This window comes from Equus caballus, chromosome 26, assembly GCF_041296265.1.
Source record: "Equus caballus isolate H_3958 breed thoroughbred chromosome 26, TB-T2T, whole genome shotgun sequence".
In the NCBI taxonomy this organism is placed as follows: domain Eukaryota; kingdom Metazoa; phylum Chordata; class Mammalia; order Perissodactyla; family Equidae; genus Equus; species Equus caballus.
In genome coordinates this window covers 46998776-47017441 of record NC_091709.1, presented here as the reverse complement: position 1 = coordinate 47017441, position 18666 = coordinate 46998776, and the positions used below count along the sequence as shown (strand labels likewise).

The 18666-nt window shown below is 53.1% G+C and overlaps 1 protein-coding gene across 3 annotated transcripts in view; it reads left to right on the top strand.

Annotated features, from left to right (window-relative positions):
• Window positions 1–6069: 6069 nt before the first annotated feature.
• Window positions 6070–18666, top strand: part of ITGB2 (integrin subunit beta 2) — a 36410-nt gene continuing 23813 nt past the window's right edge. Inside the window, exons 1-2 of one of the 3 annotated variants that reach the window (XM_005606183.4) lie at window positions 6070–6544; window positions 14180–14328. The gene's annotated coding sequence lies outside the window, so the exon portion shown is untranslated. Of the gene's footprint in view, window positions 6721–14179; window positions 14329–18666 lie in introns of all 3 variants that reach the window. The other 2 variants (XM_001490002.6, XM_005606184.4) reach the window with 2 other exon arrangements.

Genomic DNA, 18666 nt, shown 5'->3' with positions numbered 1-18666 from the left:
TCTGCACCTGCAGCCAGATCTCTCTCCTTCTCCACGGAAAATTTAGTGGAAATCTCAAAGGAGCTCTTGGCTCCCATCGCAATCTGCCCCCAGTGCCCAGCGGGATGTTCCCTTTCAGTAAATAGGGCACCATCATCGCGCAGCTGCCCAAGCCCCAAACCCAGCTGTCATCTTCCCCAGCCCCCCCTCCCTGTCACCAGGCTGGCCCGGCCAGTCAATTCTTTGGTGCTTTCTTGCACTGAATCTTTGGTCGCCCGAGGGCGCTCGCGAACCAGCAGGGCGCACCCTTCCTCTGGGTTCCGAGGGTGGAGCTGCGGGCGCCCCGAGCACAGAGATGCGCGCTGTGCGGGGAATCCCAGCACGGAGTGGCTTCCCCCAGAGTTCCAGGCCCTTCCGCCTCCGCAGGGCGCGGACCACGCAGGAGCCGCGTCCCCCGAAGCCCTCCGCGCCAGGGTCTGGGGTCCCAGGCAGTCGCGAAGGATGGCTGCCGGGACGCGCCATCCCTGCCGCACCGCGGTACAACAGCCCCGCTCGTCACTGTCCACCCGGTCACTGGGGGCCCGCGAGGGACTTCCTAGTGAAGGACCAGGCTCCGCTCTCGGAGTTCCCAGTCCCACCAGGCTGCGCGTTAGGGCCCAAGGCCACCTGCAAACAGCGGGGCTGCTGGGGCTCCACCGCTCCTCGCAGTGTCCCCGCCTCCCTGCAGCGTGGACGCCGCCTGAGGCCAATGGTACTCCTGGACGCAGGGCTCCGGGGCGGCTGCGTCCCGGCCCTGCCTGGCCCTGGGCCAATGCTCTAATCTCGCAGGTCTGCGTGCGCCCAGTGTCAGGATGTCCCTCCTGGGTGGTCATGGGGGTCATGGAGCCACCAGCCTCGACCCCGCTGGGTACAGCGCCCAGCCCGGTGAATCCGGCCCCAGATGAGCCTTCCTCAGTCTCCTCACCCCTAGGAACGCGTCTTATCAGCCCCTGTGCGGGCACACTCCTGTCCCCGCAGTCCTGTCTGGCCCGAATCCGGATCTTCGGTGCCCCCGGGCCTCTCCCCAGAGTGGAGGCCCCTTCACGCCCCCAGGGAGGCGGCTGAGCTTGGTGGTGACTAGGGAAAGGTGGGAACATCTGAGCCTCAGTTTTCCCATCTCTACAGTGAGGTTGCCCTGAGGGTTCTCTGAGGACCAAGGGGTAAGGCTCCAGGAAGCTCCTGCAGGGAGCACACCCTCAGTACGTTCCAGTGGCCCTGGAGTCGGTAGGGAGCAAACGCAGTGGAGTCTGCACCGCAGGGTTGAGATGTCATGGTGGGCACTGGGCAGTGCGTCCTATAAATGCCAGAACCGGGGAGGGGCAGAGTCCTGAGTCTGACCCCAGCCTTCTGGAGCCCCCCTGCCCCGGGGGCGATGGGGAGGGGAGGCGGCTTCCCCCCTCCCTGCTTCTTTGGGACCCTCCCAAGATCTCAAAGGAGGAAATTCTGGAAGGAGGCACCCCGCTCCAGGACCCACGGCTGAGACCTGCCCCAGCCTCGGCACGCTGTGGGCTCCGTCCACTGCCTACGGATCGGGAGACTGAGGCCGATGCACAGTCCCACTGTCCCCCGCCAGGTCTGGTTCCTCGAGGGGTGCCCAGGCCGGGCCCAGGCAACTTCTCTGAGACCCACCGGGCAGAGCGGGTGAGCGGCTGCCAGCCGGGGGAAGGGGGTCACAGGCCCCACGCGGTTGCAGTGACTCCTGGGTGCATCTGCCTCTTGGTCCCACTGCCCGACGGAGGCGACTTGCTCCTGGTGACACCGGGCCCCAGTGGGCAGGGGCCTGACACGCTGGGCACAGAGGACACAACTGGGTTCGTGGTGGTCTCCAGTCCCGTGGCCTCGGCTTTGGTTGAGGAAAGTCTGAGGTTGAAGACGGTCAGTTTGGGTCTCTGCGGGGCTGTTTGTGGTCTGAGCATGTCCATAAGGACGAATTTCCGGGACTGGGGCTTGCACGCCTCACTTTTGGCTCCTGGTTCAGCGCAGCCGGTGCCAGACCTGTGCACCTCTGCACGCGCTGCAACCGTGGGGTTGCCCGGACCCGTCCACACCCAGGAAAGCCCAGAAGTTCAGAGACAAATGGTTTGGGCTGGGGAGTGCCTGCCTCTGGAAACTCGTGGGGCAGAAATAACGTGTCCGACTGGAGGTGTGATGGTTGGGGGGATTCGGGAGGAAGTGGAGAGGGAGGCAGGAGGAAGAGGCCCAGAAGAGGTTGCCCAAGGAGGTGGAAGCAGAGCCAGGGAACTTAGCCACTTCCCCTGAGGCCGCCCCCAGGAAACTGTTTTGAAAGTTCACGTCTCTTGGATCCGGTCACCCAGAGATGCCCACAGTGCACAGTGGCCAGTCCTTTCCAGCATCTTTCTTCTCTCCTGGGGTGGTGCAGCCCCTTTAACTGGGAATTTTCATTGCTGCTAAAGTGTGGAAAGGGTTAAGTGTTTCTGGGCCCACCCAGCCCACAGCCCAGGGCCTCAGTTCCCTCAGCCCAGCCCAGCCTCCCACGCATGTGTGACCTTCCGTGCCTCATGCCCTGCGTGGATGGGGTCACAGTCAGAGTAGGGGAAATGCTCCCTGCCCCGCTCAACCTCAGCCTCACCCCAGCTCAGCCAGCCTCCCGGGTCCTGGTGGTCAGGGTGAAACCCTCCCCCAGCATCCTCACCTCTGCTGGCCTTGTTCACCAGCCCTGCTGGGCTGGGCCCCAGGCACTTGGCCCCGACCCCGCTCCGTGTTTCCAGGCTCTGCTGAGAACTCATGCATTTCATCTCAGGTCCCGAGAGTCAGACCCCTCACCCGCATTTTCAGGACCTGCCCCAGGTCATGCGGCCGCCGGCCCAGTGGGTGCTCAGGACTGCAGTCCAGGCTTCTGGAGTCCAGCCACATGGGCCCCCACTGCCACCTGCCTGCTCCTCTGTGTGCCAGAAGCAAGACTGACCCACAGGGCTACACTGGAGGTGCCGCTATTTCCTTGAGAGAGAAAACAGAAGAGAGAGAGGGAAGACAGACACTTCCTCCCTACCCCAGTCCACAGCGGCTTCTGGGGAAGGAGGGGAGATCTTTCTGGATTGGTCCTTCTGGGCTGAGAGGCCAGCTCAGCACTAGGACCCAGAACCAGAGTGTGGGGGAGGGAGAGAGGGGAGGGGAAGCGGATGTGCAGAGTGGAGCAGCCACAGGAGGGGCAGAGGGAGGGAGACAGCCAGGATGCCTGCAGGGGTGCCAGGGGGACCCAGTGGGGCAGGCACTGGCACACCCACCGTTAGGGTTTGGTGGGAACTGGGGAGCTAGGTGAGGTCCTTCAGTCCCCTCTACGGAGGAGGAGGAGCCTTGAAACTGGCAGGAGAGGTAGGAAGAGAAGGTTTCAGAGAGAGACAGAGAAGACCCTCGGGGGCGGCTTCAGCGTGAGGTGACCCCTGGTTCTGTTCTGGCCTCTGCCGTCCCCCTCTCCTTCCTCCCCAGCGCCGTGTGCCTTCCAGGTCAGGCCCGGGGGGCCCGGGGCTCAGGGTGTGGTCTGTGGCTTTGTGGCCCAGCTGATGGTCAGACCTCCCTCCCTGCCCCCACCAGAGTGTGTTAAACAGACACCTGGGCCAGATGTGGGTCCAGTGGGTTGGGTGTAGACCAGCAAATCTGCTTTCTGGAGAAGCCTTGAGCAGGGGATTTCCAGGATCAGGTGTGTGGCTCCCCTCCCCCCACTGTCCTCACTCCCCGAGAATCACTGGTTTGGGGCTGTGTCCTGTGAACCTTGACCCACGAGCTGACCCTCTGCCTGTTTCTGAACACAGCCGAGCTCATTCATTTGCAGATGTCCTGTAGCTGCTCTGGTGCCACAAGGCGGAGTGGAGTAGTGGCAGCAGGGGTCATATGACCATCAAACCCAAAAACGTGTACCCTCTGCCCTTTCCAGAAAAAGTTCACCTGCCCCCTGCAGCGGACCCCGCATGCCTAAGGTCTGTTGAGTGCTTTGTGCAGGGCGCTGTTCTGTGTCTCATAATCTTACACCGGTGACATCAGCACAGAGAAAGTGGTCCTCACTGGGCAGGAGAGGACTCAGGCCTGACGGAGCTGCGTGTCATTGCGGCCACGCGTCTAGGGAGCACTCAGGCCTCCGTGCTTCACCTCTACACAACTGACATGACACATTTCTGTGCAAAGTGCCACCCTGGGGCCAGAGGCAGGAGCGGCTCCTTACCAGTTAGGGCTGCAGCAGAGAGGAGAGGGCCCACAGGCGGTGGCATTTGGGTCAGACCCTTCAGGATGGGAAATGTGAGAGTGGGCGGGACAGCACAGGTGAGTTCAGGAACGAGGCAGGTAATTAGACTTGGCTGCGGCTTGGGGTCCCCGGTCGGTGGGGAGGCTGCACTGGGGACTTTCTGTAGACCTTTCCAGGGGTCCTGGTCGGGGAGTGGTATGAGAAAGAGTTTCTCAGGCATTCCTCCAAAATCTCAACCCGCCATGAAACCCCCTTCTCCTGGGGATGGCCAGGGTCCATGCTGCCGTGCTCGCCCACCCGGGAAGGCCTCGGCTGCCACACTTTTCTCTGCATCCTTTTTTTTTTTTTTTCAAAGATTGGCACCTGAGCTAACATCTGTTGCCAATCTTCTTTTTCTTTCTTTCTTTTTTCTCCTTCTTCCTCCCAAAGCTCCCTGGTACATAGCTGCGTATTCTAGTTGTAGGCCCCTCTGGTTCTGCTATGTGGGGCACCAGCTCAGCTTGCCTGGCGAGCGGTGCCATGTCTGTGCCCAGGCTCTGAACCAGCGAAACCCCGGGCCGCTGAAGCAGAGCGCACAAACCCAACTGCTCGGCTCCGGGCCGGCCCCCCTCTGCGTCCTTCTGACTTCGTCCTCTCAAGGCTCAGGGAAGGGTTTCTATCTGCACTGCCTTTCAGGAGGGGAGGGGGAAAGAATTTGATTTCTATGCATTACATGCAAAGAGACCAAGGCAGAAAACTTAAATTGTCCCCCCAGTTTCCAAAGTTAAAATTTAGAAGAAGAAAATTCCATGAGAAGAAATTTCTCTGTCAATCCAGATTTAGACCCTTCCCTCAAAAAAAAAAAAACTGCCATAATTTCATCAAAAGGTCCACAAGTGCTGGGACCTCATCTCATTAGTCTTTTTACGATTTGCATCTTTACATTTATTGGGCAAGTGTGTGTCAAGCCCTTTGTGGGAACCTTTCACATGTCCTCATTTGTCTTCACAACACGGGAGAGTGAGGGAAACTGAGGCCCACGGGTGAAGAGGGGCTGAGTGTCTTGAGGGCACCACGACTACTGGTGGGCCCAGCAGTGGAACCCAAATGCAAGCTCCATCTCTAGCCTCAGCCTCCACGCTCCCCAGGCAGGCCCCTGGGGCGAGAGGAACTGAGAAAGCACCGTGGAAACTGAGTCTCATCGTCCAGGGTTGGAAGGTGCAAACTTACTTTGGCAAAGGCACGCATCCCCAAAGACGGCCTCGCACGGCTCCTCACTCAGCATTCGCAGAAACCACAAATTGAACAGGAAATGGCAATTTGATAAGGACTGTGAAGGAAAGGAGTGACCTGGAGCCTGGGTTAGGGTTAGGTGGCCCCCCTGGACTGCCGGAGCTCCACAGGTCAGCCTGGCCTTCTTGGGGAAGGAGGAGTTAGATTCGAGGGGTCGGGAGGGCGTTCTGCCCTTCCTGTTCTGGTGCATGAGGGTGTTAGTTCCTCACACCCCACCCATCCCTTCCTCTTTGTAGAGCCGTGTTGTGGTTTTGTTGTCAATCTGGCTCAGTGCTTTCGTTCTCCTACCTGTGTAAATGTGCACCACTGAGCCAAGTAGACATACTATGATTGCATTTTCTTCCTTGTACAACTTTCTGGTTTCCCCCCCGGAGTTGACCATTGCTTACACTTTTGCTGGCTCAATCTCCTTTGAATTTAGAGCCAAGTCTTCCATCCTCCAACAGGTCTGTAAGCCGCTTCTCAGTGCAACCTTCCACAGGGTCAAGCCTATCGCTTGGTTGGGCAGCCCCTGCTCCCGCCTAAGGCCAGCCCCGCCCCAGCCTCCCTGGGGTGCTCTAACGCCCTCCTCTGGGTGAGTCAGAAGCCGGAATCTTCCTGCTCAGCTCTGTCCCACTGAGGGAGGCCAGTAGGAGGAAGGCTAAGAAGAAAAGGCCCTCTGCATGATGTGGGGGTGGTGGCTGGCTGGGGTGTGGGGCTGGGGATGCCCAGGCCAGTTTTCGGGACAGCAGGTGGCTGGAAATGGCCCCTGGCCTCTTGAATCTCTTCCTTCCTTTCTAAGCTCACCTGCTGCCCCCTGCACCTACGTGGCCTGTGTTACAGTAAGGAACTCCATTGCCCTGGCTGGGTGACTTTCTGCCTGTTTGTTTGGGTTTGTTGGGGATCGAGTGAGAAAGAACTATCTGGAGCACCCACCACAGAAGCAGTGTTTCCTGCTCTGAGCCCCCACCTCCCCTGGTGCACCTGCCCCTTCCTCTGCAGCTGCCTCTGCCAGCTCCTCCCACCTCCTGCCTGCTGCCAACGGAGCAAACGCTACATTGCAGAAGGAAGTCACTGGTAGGAAAAAATTAAAAAGGGAAAAAAAGCAAAGATGGGGGAAGGATCAGGAGGGGTTGCAGGCCAGCTGGGAGGGAGGTGGTCAAAGGGATGCAAGATAGTGAAGATGTGAGAGCCAGGAGCTGAGCGCTGAGCAAGGGCTGCCGCAGGCTTGAGGTTCATCTGAACACCAGCAGGCAAGTGGGCGCCTTCTCAAGGGAGGAGACTGCTTCCTGACCTTCGGCTGACGGGTGACGGGTGATGGGTTGTTCTTTCTGCAGGCATCTCCTTTATGGGGCAGACCTCCGGCTCTCCAGCCTCACTCAGTCACACCCACAGGGCAGCAGCATCGTGGGCCACAGTGCCTGACTCTCCACCTTTCCCCAACTTCCACTAAAATACCGCAGCCCCGCCTGGGAATCTCTGTAAAGCGAGCCTGGAACCCCTCGCCTCACATTCTCCATCACTAGACTATTTCTTAATCTTCACACTGTTGCAAAGGAGCCCCCTTCTCGTGCTCTCCGGGCTGTGTGTTGGGGGGACGTGGCTAGGTGGGAAGTAGGACTGGGGGTGCCCAGGCTGGCATTCAGGACAGCAGAGGGATGGAAATGGGCCACCTCTCACACCTCTTCCTCCTTTCTACACTCACGTGGCTGCTCCTGCCCATCCCCCTGCCCACGCCCCCAACACCTGGAACATTTGCAGGATCCCCTCTCATTCTGCCTCATATCACGGTGATATGCTTGTCTCCTGAACTAGCCCCTGGTATTCTGGAGGGCTTGTGCACCCTCTGGGCATCTCATTGTTGGGCTCAGGGACAGGTGTCCTCAATGAATAGCTGATGAAATACGGTCCATTTTATGGAAGATGTGGGTGAAAGTGACTGCAAAATGGAATTTCCTGGCTGACTTAGGGGAAAAGATTATTCCCAGAATCCTGCTCCAAAAATTCACTCAGTCCTGGCTTCAGTTTCCTTCTAAATGCAAAAGCTTGTCTCTCGCAATCACTCCCCACCAAGGCCTGAGGATGGTGTGGTCACCATTTCTCTGTTTCACATTCCTATTCCGGAATCTCCTGGAGAAATCCCTTCAGCAGGCATCCCAACCTCCCTGTCCGCCTCCTTGCTTGCACCGCAGGCTCCACCCCTTCTTTGCAGTTACTCCACCGCATTCCCCAGAACGATGCCCCATTGTTCATCTAGCCTTTTCTCTGTTGCCAGATGTAATTTAGTTACATTTTGTACAAATAATGTCCTGATAAAGACACAAACACTTCAGTAGTCCTGGTGGCAGATGTCAGGAAAGGGAACTGCTGAGCAGAACAGTGTGCACATTAACACTTAAAGACATATGCCAATGGCCCTTTCGGTTTCCTTGCAATCTTTAATTAGGCTTTTAGAATTTGTCCCTATGTTGGTTGGGAAACGGTACCTCGTTGTGGTTTGATGCTTATCTCCCCAGTGTCTACTGAGTTTCTGTTTTTGTTTTTTTAAGATTTTATTTTTTCCTTTTTCTCCCCAAAGCCCCCCGGTACATAGTTGTGTATTCTTCGTTGTGGGTCCTTCTAGTTGTGGCATGTGGGACGCTGCCTCAGCGTGGTCTGACGAGCAGTGCCATGTCCGCGCCCAGGATTCAAACTGACGAAACACTGGGCCGCCTGCAGCGGAGCGCGCGAACTTAACCACTCGGCCACGGGGCCAGCCCTACTGAGTTTCTGTTTTGCTGGCCTTCTGTATTTCCCCATGGCTCTCTTCACTTAGTGTAATGCTTGAGATTTATTCACATTGCTGGGTTTCTGATGTGTTCATTGAATGCCATAAATTTCCCTCTAGGCACTGCTTTAGTTACATCCTACAGTTACGATGTGTTGAATTTTATTTCATTCCATTCAGCATATTTTCTCATTTCCCTTGAGGCTTCCATTGACCCATGGATTAATTAGAAGTGTGTCGTTTCTTTGGAGATTTCCCTGCATCTTTCTGTTGCTTATTTTCTGGTTTAACTCCATTATGGCTAGAGAACATATTGTGCATGTTCAATTCTCTTAAATGTATTCAGGTTTGTTTTATGGCCCAGGATACAGTCTACCACCTTGGTGACTGTGTTGTGTGCACATTCTGCTGCTGCTGGGTGGAATGTCCTTCAGAGTCTGTTGGTTGATGGTGTTTGCTTTTTTTTTTCCCAAAGATTGGCACCTGACCTAACAACTGTTCTTTTTAGAGCTGATCTGCTGGGGACTACTTTTCTTATTTTCCCTTCATCTGAGAATGTCTTTATTTCTTGTTTTTTTTAAGATTGGCACCTGAGCTAAGAACTGTTGCCAATCTTTTTTTTTTTTTTCTGCTTTATCTCCCCAAATCCTCCCAGTACACAATTGTATATCTTAGTTGCAGCTCCTTCTACTTGTGGCATGTGGGACACCGCCTCAATGTGGCCTGACGAGCGGTGCCATGTCCGTGCCCAGGATCCAAACCAGCAAAACCCTGGGCCGCCACAGTGGAGTGCACGAACTTAACCACTTGGCCACAGGGCTGGCCCGCCTGTCTTTATTTCTCCTTCAATTGTGAGGAATAATTTTGAAGAAATAGAATTCAGGGTTGACAGTTCTTTTCTTTGAGCACTTTATTTATTTATTTATTTATTTTTGAGGAAGATTACCCTGAGCTAACATCTGCCTCCAGTCCTCCTCTTTTTGCTGAGGATGACTGGCCCTGAGCTAACATCCATGCTCATCTTCCTCTACTTTGTATGTGGGACGCCTACCACAGCATGGCTTGACAAGTGGTGCCATGTCCTCACCAGCGATCCAAATCAGCGAACCCTGGGCTGCCGAAGCGGAACATGAGAACTTAACAGCTGCACCACCGGGCCAGCCCCTCAGCTGAAAATTTTTACCTTTGCATTTGTTTCAAGAGCATTTTCCTTACTTAAGGGAGCATATTTATAATAGATGATTTAAGTGCTTTATGTGATGATTTCAACATTTGGATCATCGCAGAGTTGGCATTTGTTAATTATTTTTTCTGTTCGAGTTCTTGAGATTTTCTTTGTTGTTGTTATTGTTTGAGTAGTTTTGGCTTGTATTTTGGATATTATTTAATGAGACTGTGGGTCCTATCAAAATCTTCTCTAATGTTCTCTAAGATTGCTCATTTTGATTTTGTTGGAATTGGCCTGGTTAGGGTCAGACCACAAGTCCTGACCTGCCTCCTGTGGGCTGCGATTCCAATGTGAGTTCTGTTTTCAAAGTCTTTGCAGTGGTATTTGGATCCATCTCACACTCGAATCCCCTGGGTCCAGTTTTTGACCTTGGTAGTGGTCTATACCATGATTCAATTCCCAAAGACATTGACATGCTCTTTTGGGTCATTTCCACACACGTCCAGCTCAAGGGTAAGTCTAGAACTTCATACAAAGCTTTATGGGATCTCTTTCTTGATCTCCTTTTTATTGATTTCTCCCATATTGTCTGGCTTCCAGAGGCCTCCTTCCCTGGTCCTCTGGTTATAAAGCAGAAGTTTTAGCCTCCTTGCACTGTCACCTACTTCTTATGACTGGATCTGCCTCTGGGTCAAAGTGACAATTGCAATAGCTTCTGCTGCTACCCCATCCTGGGAGTGGAGCTTTGGGACAGGAATTTGCCTCTGAGGCAAGACAGGAGAAAGAAAATAAAACAGGGCACTCCTCCCACTATCTCTATCTTTCAGAACATCCCCCTTCCCAGCCTACTGACCAGGAAGGAGGGTTCCTCTTGACCGTACCCACTGTGCTGTCCTGGGGTTCAGGCTACCTCGAATCTAAGGCGGGGGGAGGGGGGTGAGGACAGAATACTTGCCACGATATCAGCCTGTCATAAGATTTTGATTTCTCACCCCAATCTGTCTGAAAGCTGCTTTGTTTTATTCTGTGTGGTGTTTTTCTTTGTGATCAGCGGTCGAGGTAGAGTGGAGTGTCTTAGCTGGCAGTGGAAGTTACTGATGTTTTTCTTCTTCTGAATATTCTTAATTCCTTTCATTTGTTACAGTCTTAGCAAGGTAGAATTTACATGTCAATATTTACTCATTTTAAGTGTACAGTTTAATGATTTTTAGCTAAATTTACAGAGTTGTGCAATCATCACCACAGTCCAATTTTAGAACATTTTCATTACCCCAAAAAGATCCTCATACTCATTTAGAGTCACTCTGTTAGTTCCTTTTTTAAAAAATAAAGTATTTCAAGACTACAGAAAAGTATGGGGATCAACGTCACCAACACCCGTGTACCCACTATCCAACTTTATCAAATCTTAACATTTTGCCTTCTTTTGCCCAGGATTCTTCTTCTTTCTTCTTAATAAATAAAACTTACAAATATAAAATTGAAGTCCTTTGAATACCTCTCCCAGGACTGTTGCCTTCTCCACCTTCAGAGGTGACCGCTATCCTGAACCTGAGGTTCGTGAATAGAAGGCTGCTTTCCTGTAGCCGTGCAGGATATGTGTGCTGCCATATGCTGGATCCTTTTGCAACTTGCTTTTAAAAAGAACCTCAATGTTATGGTTTTGAGCTGTGTCACATGGATACATACAGCTTCAGATCAATATTTTAATTGCTACTTATTATCCCATTTTGTGAATGTGCCAAATGTATCTATGCATTCTATGTCGGTTTGTTTCCAGTTTTTTGGGGGGCTGGGTGTTTTTTTCCAATCTATCCTTTGGTCAGCATCTAATTTGATTATATTGTGAGCATGAATTTGGCCTCCTTATGATTCCTATGCTTTAGATATGTTGAGTTTTCCTTTGTGGGTTTGTAAATGATCTGTTCATTATGGTCCTGTGTGTTTTAACTTAACTGCATACAAGTTAGAGAGAAAAGATTATATGTATTCCTCAAATTCTCCGTAGGTCTAATTTTCTACTTGATCTGTTCCTTTCTGAGAGGTGTGTGAAAGACTTTTGCTGTTTGTGGCTCTGTCAGTTTGCTTACGTATTTGTCAGTTTTGTTTTGTAATTCTGTAGTTATTTTGTTCAGTACATAGAGATTTATGACTCTTAAACATTCTTTGTGGATTGTAACTTTCATTACCTCCATCTTTCTTTATCTATTTAATGCTTTTTGCCTTGAATTATATCTTTGATATTATTTCTATATGTTTGTTAGTATTTTTTAGCACATAATATGTACATCTTCCATTCCTTTATTTTCAGCTTTCAGTATCTCTTTTACCAGTTTATCTGATAGACAGCATTTCTTACACTTCTTTTTTTCTTTTTAGTTGTGGTAAAATACACATGACACAAATTGAACCATTTAACTCTCCTTACCATTTTTACGTACGCAGGTCAGCGTTGTTAAGTATATTCACATTATGTGCAACCAACTTCTGAATTTTTTCATCTTGTAAAACTGAAACTCTATCCCCATTAAACAACTTTACACTTCTTTTTAGAGTTAAAAAATTTTTTTACTACAGAATACTTCACACACATACTAAAGTAGAAGGAATAATTTAATGACCCCATATCTCCCCAATATCTGCTTCAGCAGTGATCAACTCATGGCCAATCTTGTTTTATTTATAGCTAGACCCACTCTCCCCCACCCCACCCCACCTCTGATTATTTGGAAGCAAATCTGAAACATCATATAATGTCGTCTGTAAATATTTCAATGTATAGCTCTAAAGGATGGCGGCTCTTTAACATAATCACAAAAGCTTTATCTCATCTAAAAAAAATTAACAGTAATTTCTTAATATCCCACAGTCCATGCATTGTGGTTGGTTGATGTGTCCCTTAAATCTCTTAATCTGTGGGTTCCTGGGCCACGTCTCCTCTCTCCCTCCTTCTCTCTTGTCTTTGTCTTGTGGGGTTCTCTGCAGCCTGGATTCTGTGATTGCATCCCTTCGATGTCATTTAACACATCCACCTCTGCCCTGTTTTTCCTGTAAACTGGTAGTTAGAGCTAAAGTCTTGATCTGATTCAGGTTCAATAGCAATAACTGTTATTTTTATTTTATTTATTTTATTGTCTTGATTTTTATTGCTGTTTCATCCAGACTCCTTCATAAACATGGGTGCGGTGTGTAATGTGTGCTGTGTGTCTGTGGTGTTGTAACCAGTGACATCATTGCTTTATCTCGTGAGTCACCAGTGAGTCTGACATGGTGACAATCTATCCTTCCTTCTTGGTTGTTTTCTGGAATAGTTCTCTTGATAGAGAACATTTAATTGGAACTTTTTCTGTCTCTTTATTTTTAAAACTGAATTCAACTATCTATTTATTTGAAGAGAGAGAATGTAACCCGTTCAGAGGTGCTGTGATTCCTGAGATTCTGGAATATTCTGGAACATTTGAAATTATTCCTATCTTATCTTTTTTATTTACAATCCTTTTGTTTGTTCAATTTCTCTTCCCTTTATAAAAAAAGAGTATTCATATTTCCTTTTTTTCAGATGTATATATTCTATTTATATTCTTCAGGGGACTTTTTAGTTGTTGTCACATATTAAGCTAAATATTTCCTACCAGAATGTCCTTTGATGAGTATCAGAAACAGCAGCATACTGCCCTGACCTCCTGCTCTGATGCTCTAGGATTTTTGTTTCAGATTGTTAATACGTTTACCACTATTTTTAAATCAACAGTTACTTAGGCTCAATAGTTTCTATTTATTCCTTGGCTCACCCGACCCTTGTATTCTTCTTGGATTTTTTGCTCTGTGTTTCTGTTTATTTCTGGGGTGCACCTTTCAAATAGAGTTTAAGGTCGCTGTGTGTTGGGTCCTGGTCCATCTGAGATGTCCGGGTTTCGTTCTTTGTGGAGATAATCAGTCTATGTCTTTGCTGCTGCTGCTTCCTTCATCTTCATCTTCTTCATCTTCTTCCCCATCCTAATCCTCCTCTTCCTCCCACTCCTCCGCTAGTATTTTTTTGCTATCTTTTATGTTCTGTGATAGCATCACAAGGTAGCTAGTGTGGGGACCTTTCGTCTTCCTCCCTAGGGCATGCGGTGGCCTCTTAATCTGGGTCCTTCTCTCGGATCTGGAGCTTTTCTTCTGTTGTTTGAGTGGCTCCTCCTCTCGCTTCACTCTTCTCTCCTCCTGGAAGTCCTGTGGTTGATGGATGTTGGCATCCAGGCATCTGGATGTGTCTTCCTCGTTCCCACCTCTCTGTGCCCTGAGCTGATCCTCGTCCTCTCTCTGATTTGCTCTTGGCTTTTATCATTCTGCTCTTTAGTCCGGGTAATTCTTTTTTATTTCCACCATCAGAGTCTGCATCCCTAATGCCTGGTGCGTCTCCTTTGGGGGTGCACTCTCCTCTCCTGGGTGCCAGTCTGCAGGCTGGTCCCCTCTCCTGGGGTGTGAGTCACCCCTCTGGGCACTGCCCTCCGTGGTTCTCTGTGCCCTGTGGGACCAGCCCCCACTTGGCGTGTGAGTGAGCCCCTCGGGGCTGCCACAGGCCTCTGCTCCCATTAGTTATTCCTCTCTTCACACGGTTGTGCTTCTCCCTGTGAAGGTGGGTGATGAATAGTGTGTCCCCTTCTCAGGTGTGTGGTTGCTCCTCTGATGTCCCTCCCTTGGGAGCCATGGCGGGGGGAAGAGGGGCTGGGGTTCATGGACCATATTTGTCAATCAGACACACGTAACTACTTCCTCCGAATTGCTGGCTTAGAACAGGAAGTAGTGTGCCTTCAGCATCGGCGTCTCTGGCTGGCCGGTGTCTCCCCAGACCTGCCGCAGCAGCCTGGTAAAGAGCAGAGCCAAAGCCCATCCCAGCCCAGCCGGGACGCCCCTGCCGAGGTCTCCGGGGCATCAAACGGGGTGAGTGGACAGAGGCTCCTCTGTGTCCGGGCTCGTTGTTCTCAAGGGGAAGAGTTCAGCCCTGCAGCTCTTCCCCCAGGGAGTGGCTGCTGCCTCTCCCAAGGGAAGCAGCTCCAAGTGGCCCGGCCATGAAGGGGGCCCTGGTGGCCCTGGTCCATGTCACCTGCCCTCGGATTGTCCACTCCAGGCCTCCTTTTACTGAGGTCTAGCGAGGGGAAGTGCTGTGCTTACCGTGGGCAGAACCACGCAGAGCCCTGGGTGCCTCTGTAACTGAGGGGGATGGGACCCATCATGGTGAGAGGACATGGCACAGACCCCAGACCTTGGCTCCTGGGTCTAGGGTATGCTGACAAGCCACAGACAGTTGCTGAGCTGGTGATGTTGGGGCTTCGAGGCCCACAGAGCCAGGAGGAGGCTGGGGGTGCCAGGAAGGACCCCCTGGCAGGTGGGTGTGGGGCCGGGAGCAGCCAGGGCTATACAGAATGGCTTGTGGGGCCTCCCCAGCTGCACCTTCCTCTTCCTGCCTGGGTCAGTCCCCTCCTGTCTTCATGCCCCCAGCGTCGGCTGTGCTGGTCTGTCCTCCAGCAGAGTTTGTGCGTGTGCATGTGTGTGTGTGTGTGTGAGTGTGCACGGTGTGTGTGAGTGTGCACGGTGTGTGTGAGTACGTGTTGTGTGAATGTGGATGTGGTACATTTTCCTGATAATGGGTCTGTCACTTCCCTCAGCTTCTAGAAGGTGCACCAGTTCTGGTCTAATGATGTGAAAGTGCTGGGTTACAGTTGAGTTTTAGGGGGACAGGCATTAGGTGTGTGACCTAAACCTTCCATAACCAGGCTCCTGGAGGCCTGTCTCAAGGCCCTCTGGGAGTGAGGAGACTGGAGCCACACCCCTGGACCCAGGGGTCTACCTGGATCCCATTGGACACTGACACAGCCTCCTGCATCCCCTGTCTCCACCTCCCCGTGGCACCCAACCCCTGCCTTCTTCCCTGGAGCAGGGGCTAGGATCCCACTCTGCTGACCCTGGGAAGGGTCCCTGCACCCACTGGTGGAGGCTGTGCCCAGAGCTCCCCTTCTTTGAGGGCACCTGGCACCCCAAGGTGAGAGAAGGAGAAGCAGCTGTGATGGGGGAGGGAGAATGAGCCCTCCTCTCACCGAGGGCACAGCATCTGTGTGAGCAGGAGGCCAGATGCTGGGGAATCAGCAGAGAAGGGCTGCTAAGAAAACTCTGGGAGGTGGATCAGTGTCTGGGTCGGTCTACACTGAAGGGACCCCTGCTTCCACCAGTGTCTGCAGTCCGCCACTGCTGAATCTCCAGGACCTGTGCCAACAGGCACCCCCACCCCACCCACACCCTGTAGCATTCATGGAAGAATGAGGGAGTCCCTCTCCTGCATGAGGCCTCGAGGCAAGGGCCCACCATGACAGTGGCCAAGTCCACACCTTGGTACCACATCCTGAGCAGGGCCACAGGCCCTACCTCTGTGGACGCCTGACCTCCAGGTGACCTGGGGCAGGTGACCGAGGGCTGGGCTAGCTCTGCAGGCCTGGGGTGGGGATGGGGGAATGGAACAGTGTGGTTCTGGGAGGTTAGCGTTCAGGTCCGTGGCGTGTCACTGCAGCTTGGCCTGCGCCGTTTCTCTTTCTAGCCAGTAAGGGAATAGATGAGTGATTGATGGAGGTGCCTGTGGACAAGCCTTTCGAGAGGGGCTCCTGGCCACCCTGGTGCTCAGCCCCTGTGGGAGTAAATTGAGACATTTCCCGAGGGGCTGGGCAGGGCAGCTGACACCTGTCCACCAGCCTCAGGGGTCTCCCAGCTGGAATCTGGCTGGGTTTAGCTGCCTCACAGTTGTCAGCTCTCACCACACGGGCACATAGTAGGCCCCGGGGCAGTTACAGTGATTACCGGGAGATTTCCTTGGGGGAGAAGCCCAGAGACAGCCAAGTGCCTTTCAGAACATTCTGCAGAGGAGGCCACCTGCTGTCTAGGGGATGGGAGGGGACTGTCTGCACCCTGCCCCAAAGGGTATGAGAGGAGCAGGCTGCTTGGCCTCCCATCTATGAAATGAGAAGGCAGGGCTGGGCTCGCCAGTATTTTAAACTCCAAATGACTCTGTAATCAAATGTATAATTCAAAACTCACCCACCTGGGGGTGGAGGTGTAGGGGGTCACATGGATATGGTGTGCCTGTGTCCAGAGGGGTCCCGCAGGTTCAGCTCAGGCCCAGGCCACGCTCTGCAGGTAACAGGGCTGTCCAGAGGTGTTTGCCCCTGTGGCTGGGGCAGCACGGAGCCTGTGGTGGCACTGCATGACTCAGGCCACCACCAGCTCTGTGGAACAGAGTCCTGGGAGGGCCTGACCTTTCTGCACACCTCTCACTTTATGAGTGTCAAACCATCCTGCCTGAGGCAGTGTCGTGGGGTGGCCTGCTCCATTTCACGGATGAGGACACTGGGTGCGAGGGGTTAACAACAGTTGTGTTCACCCAGTGTGTGTGGGACCGGGCCACACTGAGAATCCCCAATTCCAGGTGCCCTCCCCAGGGTGCTGGGCAATCTCTTGGTGATGTCGTGGGATGCCCACCAGGCGGACCAAAGCCAAGATGCTCACCGTGGTCAGTCTCCATTTCCTTTGCACAAACCGGACCTAAGACAGGAGTGTCCTCCTAAGACAGGAGGACAGGAGCTGAGCCGCCATCGAGGGCCTCTGCTGAACCCCCCATGGAATGCAAGCAAGCAGCTGGGCAGGAGCAGGGAGCCTGAGTCTCAGGGGGCCCTGTGATCTTGAGACCCTGCTGGTCCCAGCAATGCTGGCTGCCCCTCACCTGCCCTGGGCGCTAGGACCAGGCCTCGACTTCCCACATGGTCTTCACACAAAGTCAGCCTTGCGGGAGCTGGTGTTCAGCCACAGCCAGAGCCCCACCAGGCTGGGCCAGGGGCCAGAAGACGAGGGCCGGGCTGCTCTGTGTGCCTCAGGCCAGGAAAGAGCCCCTGCAGCCCCCTTTCTCCAGGGCCTTCTCCCAGCAGGGCAGCCTGTCGGTGGAGTGGGAGTCCTTGGCAGGACTGGTGATTTCCAGTCACTTCCACCATTGGGGAGTGGGCATCACGGTGACATGGCAGGCACAGTTGTGCTGAGGCAGCCAAGTCCTGGAGCTGCCCAGCCTGTGACTGGGCAGGCCTCCCTGTTGGCCCAGAGTTGCCTCCTCTGAAGGCTGAGGGTGTCCAGGCCGCCCACCCTCCCAGCAGTCAAGTAGCAGGGCCTGGGGAGTCAAGGAGCCAGCAGGCCCTGGCTTCTGCATGAGACTTCGCGTGGGTCCCCTGCTCAGCACAGACGTCCACACGTGCCTCAGCTCTGAGAGGGGCAACATGTGGGCTCGGGAGGGAGTGTGAGGCCCCCACCACACGGCTCTGATGTGGGGGGTTGAGAAACAGGTGCAGAAGTGCCCTCGCTGCCCCCGGAATAGGAGGATCAGGAAACCAGGGCTCTGCCCACACACCTGGGCTCTGAGGTGTTGTTAAAGAAATACCTCTGGCAGCTTTCCCTGGACCTGGGGCCCCTCTCTTAGGATCTGTAGTCGTCAGCCTTCTCCAGAGAAACAGGACCAAGAAGATGTGTGTGTGTGTGTGCGCACGCACATGCGTGTGTGTGTGTGTGTGTGTAGAGAGAGAAACTTATTTTAAGGAATTGGTTCATGGAATTTGGGGGCCTGGCAAGTTCAAATCTGCAGGGCAGGCTGGAGACCCAGGAAAGAGCTGATGCTGCAGCTCGAGTCGGAGGGCCGTCTGGAGGCAGAATTCCACCTCCTCAGGGGACCTCAGGCTTTTTCTTAAGGCTTTCAACTGATTGGATGAGGCCCTCGCACGTTAGGGAGAGCAATCTGCTTTACTCAGAGTCCACTGATTTGGTGTTAATCTCATCTAAGAAATATTTTTGCAGTGGCTTCTAGATCAGAGTTTGAGCAAATATCTGGGTGCCGTGGCCCAGTGAAGCTGGCACATGAAAATCACCGTCACAGCATCCTTGGCACTCTGTCACAAGGCTCGGAAGGCTGAAATGACCTGTCACTTGGCAGCTGGGTGTAGGTTTGAGAGCGTCCGTCCCAGGGTCACACTGACAGAGGCTCCAGTCCCAGCATCTGTTCTGGCTGTGTGCCTTGAGCCAGGGACAGACCCTCTCAGAGCCATCCCCTGCAATGGTGAGCAGGCACGGTCCACCCCAGGGTAGATGCAGGGTGAATTGAGGCTTTGTGTGCACAGTGTAGCCAGGCGAGCAGAGTGGCTGCCATGGGCAATGCCCAGTCCTATTCCTATGGGACCTAGAGTCTTGAGTGGCAGTCCA